General features: G+C 31.3%; 1 long non-coding RNA gene across 1 annotated transcript; it reads right to left on the bottom strand.

Moving 5' to 3' along the window:
- Positions 1 to 2,785: 2,785 nt before the first annotated feature.
- LOC106120237 (uncharacterized) lies at positions 2,786 to 4,347 on the bottom strand. Its single transcript, XR_001227994.1, has 2 exons — positions 4,003 to 4,347; positions 2,786 to 2,929 (listed from the first exon to the last, which is right to left on the bottom strand). It is a non-coding gene; the product is annotated as an uncharacterized LOC106120237 (long non-coding RNA).
- Between the last annotated feature and the right edge of the window lie 6,142 nt (positions 4,348 to 10,489).

Here is a 10,489-nt window from a genome sequence, read left to right as displayed (position 1 = left end):
CCACGCGGAGCGACGTCGCCATTGATAGAGTTTCTATATCCGAAAGACTTGTACGGAAACATATTGTTATCTCAATTATTTCAAAGGGAATGAAAGGGATGGTATGTTTTTGTACTAGTGCCCAGATAATGAAAACTCACGGATAAGGAATCGTCCGAGGTTGTCTGACAGAAACGCAATGTCATAGGTTATCAACGAGTTGCGTTAGCGATTGCTTAATTTATACCAACATAATAAATATTATTTATGTAATACATTATTGTCTGGCCGTCTTATGTATGGTTGGATAAACGAAGTGGAAATAGAGCTAATGGAGTTCCAATTCAAGGATTGGGCTGAGATTTTTTTTATATCATAAGGTGGCAAACGACCGAGCGGCTACCTGTAATCGCTGAAATAGCGAAGTGACCGTTGCCCATAGACATGCGCAATTGCATATGCGTTGCCTACCTTTAATCGACGGAGGAGAGGATGCAGAGAAAGAAAATATTTTCCCTTTCCATGCATTCTCTCATCCGGAAAGTCCACTTCCACTTCCCATCCTTTCCTTATAAGAAAAAAGGTGGGAAGGGAAAAAAGACCAAATTAGGCCTCCAGGACGCACACTCATCAGACGAAACGCGGAATTGCTTCCAATTCACGCCTGTCTGAAATTACTGGATTTAGAAAATTGGCGACTTTGACGCCAGCGGAGTACCATAATCTTTAGTTACTTAAATTCTTTGTTTCTTGACGTACCAATTGACGTCAACTGACAGGTGATAAGGTTATGAGTACAAAGGTGTTTCGAAATATTAAATAACTATGTCAAACAATTTATAAAGCCTACTTAATTAAACTCTTATTGTTCTATTAATACTCTCAAAAAGAAGTAGCCACTTTACTCAGACACGTGTTTGTAAGCTTGAATTATTAATTATTATTATAAAGGATTAATTTAAAACACGCTCCTGTATAACAAGCGTTTTTTTATTGTAAAATAAATATTTTAAATAAATCATTACATTAATTAACATTCTTCTATAATGACCTTTATTATTTGCTATCCAAGTGGGAGATTTATCTTTAAATTGCTAACAGAAATTGTATTAAAGCTAATCTGATGTACCCTTTTGTAACCTTTAAATAAACTTAATAAGGTTTATTTTGAGAAACAAACTGTCTGTTACAAGTCAGACGGCATTGTTATCTGACGTAATTAATTCCTGAAATTTATTCTTTTTAGGCTACAAAAATATACATTAGAAGGAGGCAATCGAGTAGCCGTTAAGAATTTAATGCTAAATAAGTTGCACACATCAAAACTTAAAGATGTATTCACACGTGGCGAATGCGAAGTATGTCAGCCGCTAGTGTCGTGAGATGTGAACACACCCTTATGTAGCTCTTCATGAAGGAAACTAAATTGTACTAACAAGCTTATTTAATGAGATTATAAAAGTTTTTAAGCTTGGGAAAAACAAATACTAAACCAAAACATAGATACAGCAAAACTATTTTCGTCGTAGACTTGTTTAAAATATCTCATTCACTTAAAATAATTTTTAACATGTTTAAAGATTACTGTGTGTTAAAAATATTTATTTATATAAATAATTTCTGTGAGTAATTTAGTATATAATATATTAATAACTATTTCTACTATGTACTAGTTAGGTTTGGAGTCTGAAAATTTATCTGTTCATAACATTTCTAAAAATAACTTTCAATAAAGTTTTTTTCTGTCATACGAGTGTTGTAGATGGCTTTATAATTTATTTCACTTCGTTCACAAAAAGCGTTGGCTTATTATATAATTTAGATGTAGACGATCGTGATTATATTGTATAATACTAGACGATTTTTTTTGTAAAAAAGTTATATTTCAAAGTGGCTCGCATAAAGTCGTTCACCTAAGATTTTTTTTTATATCATAAGGTGGCAAACGAGCGAGTGGCCACCCGAAATCGCTGAAATAGCAAAGTTACCGTTGCCCATAGACGTACGCATTTGCATATGCGTTGCCTACCTTTACTCGACGGATGCACAGAAAAAAAATCTTCCCTTTCCATGCATGCTCTCATCCACTTCCACTTCCCATCCTTTCCTTATAGGAAGAAGGCTGGGTAGGGAAAGATAACTAAATTAGGCCTCCGGGAAGGACACTCATCAGACCAAACGGGGAATTGTTTTCACTTCACGCCTGTCTTCTGTGTTTTCGTGGTGTTTCACCGGGCGAGCCGGGCCAATTCATGCGAAGATGTTAAAGCGGGCTCTACCATTGTTATTGATTTGGTGTTTGATTTGTTTGGTGTATTGTTTAAGTAAACTTGCTTAAGTTGAAACTTAATAGTATTTTTAACCAAGACTTTGATACTTTATAGAACTGAAAAAACCATATAAATGCCTGCTTTTGTCTATTTATTTCGTTCTGAGGACGACGAGGAGATTTCGTACCGTCTTCGACATTATTTGTATTTAAAATTTGTGCAGTGCCCCTTTATACTACACCAAGAAATGTGATAATTTTGATATGTTTTGAAGATGTTACGAAATCCGTGTCGCAAATATTCGTGTTAGGCCCTTTGAGACTTTTATCACAAGTTTTGCGGATAGAGTACTAGACACGTTGGTGGTAGAAATGTATGTTAATGTGTTTTCAATCCCTTTTTCTTAGGGTTAGAATGTTTAAGTGTTATATTGTATGAAATAAGTAAACAAAGGATTAGTTTTAACTGAGTAATTAACCTTAAAGTTAATTAAGGTTGCATTAATGATTTGTTTATAACGGAATGAAACAAAGTAATTTGTTTGATTATTTTTTAATATTTTATAACATCAAATACTAATACATTCAAGTATTATTTCCATCGACCAAACTAATGACGATACAATATTGACCCCATTTAAGCTTATTGACGTCAAAGTATTGAATCCGGTCCGATCCGACCTGTGGACAAAAAAAAAAGAAATATTAGTTATAATAAAAAATTTGATATTTATGGCTGACGAGAATTTATGCGAAATATTTTAGTATTTATAATTTACTAATATTTATATCGTTTACATACATTTAAAATAATATAGTTTTTCTTAGAAAATAATATATTTTTTAACATTGTTTCAAATTTTATGGATTATTAAATTGTTTATATTCCACACTGTATTTGGGATTAATGGTGTTAAGTATTTTTCTTTCTTATTAAAATACTAGTTTTTATAAGATTCTAAATAATATTAAATTAGAGGCATAAATCTACGTAATTGGGTTACATGGTCATGAAGTTGGGAGTTTAAGTTTCGCATCCATGTGCTTTAAAATTTGCATAAAATAACTTTAAGTGATATGCGAATAACTTGTTTTATAAAAATAGGTAAATGGTACTTTATATTTAAATATAGTTAAAATGCATTGCTAAATATTTTATGTCTTTTTTATCAAAAATTTATAAGCTATAGTTATCTTTTTATAAGAATAATATAACATCTTTAATAACCTACTCTCAAACTTTAAATATAATAAACTTAATATATAGATTGAGGAAAGCAAATAGTATAGAATATTGGATTGAATATAGACTGGAAGCTTTATTTCTATTAAGTTTAAAGGGAAATTATGTTATCTATAATATAATATACATATATAAAAGAAAGTCGTATTAGTTACACTATTTATAACTCAAGAACAGCTTTACCGATATGGCTGAAAATTGGTGCAGAGGTAGCTTAGAGCCAGTAGACGGACATAGGATACTATTTATTCAATTTTTTAAATTTATGCCTTGAAGAGCTGCTTTTTATTTAAATTACTAATATTATAAAAGCGAATGTTTAGATGGATGTGATGTGGATGAATGGATAGGTGTTTGAAGATATCTCTACAGCGGCTGAACGGATCTCGATTAAATTTGGCATACGTATAGAATATAGTCTGAAAGAATACATAGGTTACACTAATTAAGTGTCGCGGGAGACAGCTAGTGATAGAATAAAGTAAATCTCAATTTATAAAATGATACCAACCTTATTTTATAACGGATCGTGCAAATTATAATCACTGGCACTAATCACATCACTTAAGTTCATCTTTTCTGATTATATTTAGTATTGAAGTCCATTGTTGTTGCAGATCCAATTGACGAATTGCTCCCGTTGTTTTTCAATGTTGGCTTCTTAGTCCTGAAGCTTATTCTCGTCTCACCCCGGATGAAACGATCCAGGGCCTGCCTTAGCGCTGAATGTTTTCTTTCAAATGGATTCGTATACATTTTGAAGGATCTGTGTACGTGTGTTCACAGTAAATATCAGACTTGTTATGAGCCGGCGGGAGATTCGCTCGATTCTTATAATAGTGCGCGACGCGCGCGCCGGTCTCGATAGACGTCATACGTTTTTGCTCAGTCGTTCGTACACACCTTATTGATATAATTGCTATGTCAATGACGCAGCTTTTTTTATCTCATGGTCTGATCTTGGCTTAGGTTGCATCAAGACGCAGTGAGGTTAATGACATGTGCTTTCGAATTTTTTCTTTTGAGATTTAGTACAGAATAGAATGTATGTGTATCTGTATACAGTAGAGTAAAATGAGAACATCTTACATGTGCTTTGGACAATTAGAGTTTTTTCTCGCTGGTGGATGCATTCATTTTAAGTAGTCCAAAATATTGTTAATGATAGTTATGATGATATTCCATTTTCATTAATTCAATTTAAACTATTTGTATATTCTTTGATAAATAAAGCAGAGTATTTACTATAATTTAGGTGTACCTTATTATTTTTTAAAACTCGCTTTTCTAATTAACATTAATTTTGATAGTCCGAAACAATTTTTATCGCAATTAAGTTTACAAAAATTATGCAAATTTTAATCGTTAGGAGTAAATCTAAAAGAACCAAAATTTTAATACGTTTTATTACTTATATGGGTTTAAATGGGTAAAAATCTTAGTACTATTAAAAGTTAAAACGTGTGTGATGACGTATAATAGTAAATAACAAGTCATGAGTAAACACAATTAACCAGTTTTGCTTTAGTCCCCATATTTTGTTACATGTAGACTCAGATATATGGCATTGTGGAATTTCCTCGCTGATTTTGTATGCAACATTTAACAACTTTGTTATATCCGGTCGGAATTTTTCCTTTCACAAAGAAATTTAAAAATAAATTACAATATTGTAAGTTTGATGTATAAATAAAAAAACCTGGATGACCGGTATTTTTTTTATTGTGTTTTTTGGAAATTATATTTAAGTAGGAACTAATAATAAAATGATGAAATATGAATAATATTTTTCTATCTTACCGATAGAAAAAGTTAATTTTATGTTTAAGTTGATTATAGATAAAACACGAATAAAATGACATTTTCTAAAAATGATTCCTAGCTAGATAGATTTATCGCCCCGAAACCTCCTATATACTAAATTTTATGAAAATCGTTGGAGCCGATTCCGAGATTCCAATTATACATATATACAAGAATTGATCATTTAAAGATATAAGATATTTGTCTTTATTACATTAAATGATCTTCTTAGTTATATGCGTAGTAAAACTGTCATTTTTAAATACAAAGTTAAACAATATTTCTCTTTACAAATATTGATATGAAATTAGATACTGCGATGTCTGGTTGAATTTACGCAGTGAAATATAAAATGTCTTAGGTTTTATCTCACGTTACGTTTTGTCTACGGGTATTTATAGTTCAACAAGATATATAATCATATAATACAATTAAAATGATTACATAAATAAATGCGTAGTTTAATTAATAACTACGGAATACTTTATATTAAAATCTTTTTCCATTGCTTGATTATCAATTTAAAATAATACTGTTTCCTCTCTTCGTGGATTTTTGCCGCTAAAGAAAGTCATATTCTTATCTCAGTTTATTTCTAAAAGAAAAACAGAGACGGAAATACTTCTTTGTGTGGCTCAGCAGTGAATGGAAACCCACGGATAACATGCAACAGTTACCTAAAATATGAATAAATCCAACTATACAATACGAGTACAGTCGAACCGGGATAAGTAAGCGTCCAAAGAACGATATGTTTTCTCTCGAAGTTGCAAGGAGGTTCTCGTTTACGGACGTCATCTGCCGGAGGACAATGACACAGAGGTTTCTCGCGTATCCAGGTTCGGCTGTACTTACTTTTTAAAATCGATTAAACTGGGTTGAAGTTACAGGATGTTATAATAGAGCGAATATAACATAGACGTGAAAAATATTATCGTCTTATTTACCGTCTTTAATAGTAAAACCTGACTAATTGATTCGTCATGAGGATAAGCAGTTTTGTTGACAGTGATATATGAGCATTAACAATGGTAAGTTTTAATGTGCAATCCCACTGATGTGACACATGTATTCATACATGTTGTTGTCTCTGTCTTTTTCAAGTAGAGTGATAAAGATGTCAATATAATGACGTCAAAACCAATAGATATAAGGAAACGTTAAAATTATACATTATTATATTGTTTAGATTTATTGTCTGCATGTGTCATGTCACGTAGCGGGGATGGACCGGAGATTAGGTCATGGATGCACTCAGGGTCGTGTGATAACACCATTAGCTCAATATAATTATTAAACGGAAATCTATTATGAAATATTTGGTTTTTTTGTAGCATTTTGAGTACTGTTCTTATGCGATTGCACGAGTCTTTGCAAAATCAAAGGGCAGATTACTTTGATGCCGTGCTGGAACGTGAATGCAAAATTGTATTTCTTGGTGACAGAGACCAAGACACATCTGTATGTAGTTTTGGAGTTTATTCGTGACATAAAACTTTTCAGCTAACTCTTATGATTTAAGGCTTTTGTTTTAGCAATAAAAACTAAAAACTAGTGTTTAATATACAAACTATTAAGTAATTAATGGAGTAAAATAATTTAAAAATAAACATATCATTCACAAAATAAATAATTACAATTAGTTAATTTATGCTAATTTATTTGTTTAGTTGAATTACTTGGTTTATATAATTTTCCACTTATTGAGTATTGTAAGAATTTTCCAGAATCCAAGTAAATCGTTTTACCCATGCCGTATTTGGGTTTCGTAAAATTTTACGAGATTTGTGCCGCATATAGATATGTGACCACAAAAACTTATAAACAGAATTAGCGCCTTTACAGTTCCGTTTCAGAAGGCCGATCGTATTTTATGATACGGTATTTTCAATAAATGCTAGAATACTTAATATTTGACAATATTCAATACTAAGACTTAGTATTATTTTCTGGAAAATACTATGTCGAAAGTATTACACACTAGCTGTCGCCCGCGACTTCGTCCGAGAGGAATTAAAATAAAACTTAATTAGTAGCCTATGTGTTCTTCCAGACTATGTTGTACATCTGTGCCAAATTTCAGCGAGATCCATGTAGCCGTTGTGGATACCTTCAAACAAACATCCATCAATCTAAACATTCGCATTTGTTTTACTAATACTATAAATGCGAATGTTTGGATGTTTGTTAGAAGGTATCTCCGGAACGGCTCAACGGATCTTAATGAAATTTGGCACAGATGAAGAACATAGTCTGGAAAAACACATAGGCTACTAATTAAGATTTTTTTAAATTCTGGACCTTGCTGGCAATAGCTAGCAATATTATATTAAGAAGTTAGAAGAGAATATTAAGAAGAAGTTAGATTAGTAAGAAGTAAGAATGGAATTGAACTAAATAGGTAAATTAATTTGATTAACAATATATTACCGGTCTGATGAGATGCGAATTGGACTTGTTAGAAACCTCAAATGTGTTTATTTCTTGTAAATAAAGTCGTATAGTTGTTTATAGTTTGTTATTTGTTTCATGGGTTTCTCCAATTTGACGTAGGAAACGTTATTTACAATTACTGTAATTAGCGCACGCATAGTTCTATGTTTTATTTACTAGATACGATCAAATTATTGTATTGTATAATTTTAAATTTATTTAAATGTATTCAATTTACTTAACAATACAATTTTCATATTAACCATCACGGTTTAAACATCTATTATTTATTGTTCAACAGAACACAAGATTAAAAATAATTCGCAAAAGTACTCGTTCTAATTAAATAGATCTGTTTATTTTTTTATGGTTTCGGACTGAATTTAGATTTTTGCTATTCGTAAAAGAAAGTTATAGGTATTGAGGTCCGGTCGTAGGCTTCCACTTTCTATGACGTTCTTATGACGTATTTAAAAACGCAGAAGTATTAATAATTTTAATTGAATTTCTCCTAAGCTGTCGTTATATGTGAAAGCTTAATAATGAATAAATTTAATTTAAAAAGATAAATGATTTTTTTATAAAAAAAATCTTATAAGTTTAGAGTCATGTAGAGTAAGTTACGTCCGTCCTATTGTAATCTTCTATAACCTGATTGGATTTAACGAATTCATATTCTTACATATATTTTAATATTATAAATGTGAATTTTTGGATGTATGCGTGGATGTTTGTTAGAAGTTATCTCCAGAATGTTTTCATGGATCTAACTAAAATTTGGCACAGATGTAGAACATAGCTTTGAAGAACACTAAGGCTACTATTTTTTTTAATTACAAGCAGACGGTGTGCCGTTAACAGTAATTGATATAAGCAAAATTCCTTTGATTCAGTGTTATTGTACAACCTCGGTTTCTTGAAGTTGTAAAGGGACTGGTTTTTTTCTAGGTCAGTGATACATAGAATGAATCGACATTAAACATCGGCTTCTATGCCAATAAACAAGCCTGGTTGTATCGAGCTGACGCGTACGTCATTCTGCGCATACTGTGACTGTAGAGCGCCATTGCACAAAATACAATTGTCATCCCTTTCATTTTGCACTGGAAAAACAAAGACAAAATATGTGTCAATAAGTACACATCTTTGAACTCATTATAACCGTTAGATTTTACTGTAATTTACAAAAACATATCGATATCTCATTTTTTCAAGGTTAACGAAAGGAATGAGAATACCTTTTTGTACAGCAATGGAAATTCACTTTAAGCGAATTTAATTGATGTTTAAGTTACGTCACTAATTTAAGAGTGTAAAGATATAATAATAATAACATCTGACGTATTGTTTGTGAGAGAACATGTTTTTGACGAATCATGAACCATTGCGAATTAATTTGTAGTACTAATTGTGTCTACGTCTTTCATATATGAATCTACGCACGCTGTATCAATAACAATCTTTAAACAGGTTGTTAATAAAACTTCGAATCATGTGTACCAAACATAAAAAAACCCCTTTTGCCAAACAAGTTTTCTTTTTACCTTTTTCATACTTTAATTAATCTTAGTTCATAGTTAATAAAGTCTTATAAATTAGATTTTTAATGTTATAGAATTATAACTCTTAATGGTCGAGTCCTTAGTACCATAGTTGGACGAATGGCTCGCCCGACCGTTGCTATACCAAGACCACAGAAGACAGGAGTGATGTGGAAGCGTGTAACCTTTCCACTAAATGCACTAACATGAGCAAGCATCGTTCACAACCTTTTAGTATACAAAAAAACTATACACGTATATTCAAATTGACGCAAAAAAAATGACGACAGATAGACCATTCCAGAAATTGAATTTACCTACAACCATTTATGCTAATATATTTTTTGTGACGTACTAATAGAGGTCATGACCTTGTGACATACCTTTAAAGTTTTTCTTTGACAATTCACGACATGTCTTCAATTGTTTGTTATAGACAAGTAAAAGAAAAATTGGTTAAGTGTGTCCCGTTAAATATACTACAGAGTTCAGTTGTTTCAATAATTACTTTTTACTAATAGAACGCCCAAGTGGCGCTTCTAAAAGACTATTTCTGTCTACCAAGAAGATATCAAGCCAGTATTACATGAAGAAAAAATAAAATAAAATAAAACCTTATTAATGAATATTTTGAACAACATTCGATTTGACCATCAACTAATGCCATTTACCAATAAAATTTAAAAATAAATTCTAGTCCAGGATATTTTATTTTATGTAATTCTATGCACAATGTACCTATCATTTGCTCCAATAGTTTTGATTGGTATGTCCTTGTGAGCGGACGTCTCGAAAGGATGTTGCATGAATGCCGGTCTTATCGGATTTCCAATTACACAGGCGACGTCATACAATTGTAGCCTCGTTCTAGAGCTGTTTGTGTCGTACAATGCTTGTGAAGGAAATATCCTTGTTATGTATTGCCTTACAGGACGTAGCCGTAAATAGGACGTTCTTACAACATTACCTACATTTATTCGTCCTTTTTCTTATAATATATTCAGAGTAACTTAGATAACGTTTATAAGAAGTTATACTGTGCCATCATTCGATTCTTCAGACTTAAAAAAACTGAGAAACGAGGAATAATTTTAATTGAATGGTATCACTAGGAAATCTAAACTTTATATTAAAATTACATAAAAAGTACTAACTCATTTAACATATGATTTAATAAATAAATAATAATAATAATAATAGGTATTTAAAGAACGTAATAAC

The sequence above is a fragment of the Papilio xuthus genome, unplaced genomic scaffold (genome assembly GCF_000836235.2).
Source record: "Papilio xuthus unplaced genomic scaffold, Pxut_1.1 DF829129.1, whole genome shotgun sequence".
In the NCBI taxonomy this organism is placed as follows: domain Eukaryota; kingdom Metazoa; phylum Arthropoda; class Insecta; order Lepidoptera; family Papilionidae; genus Papilio; species Papilio xuthus.
This window is presented reverse-complemented; position numbering and strand designations above follow the sequence as displayed.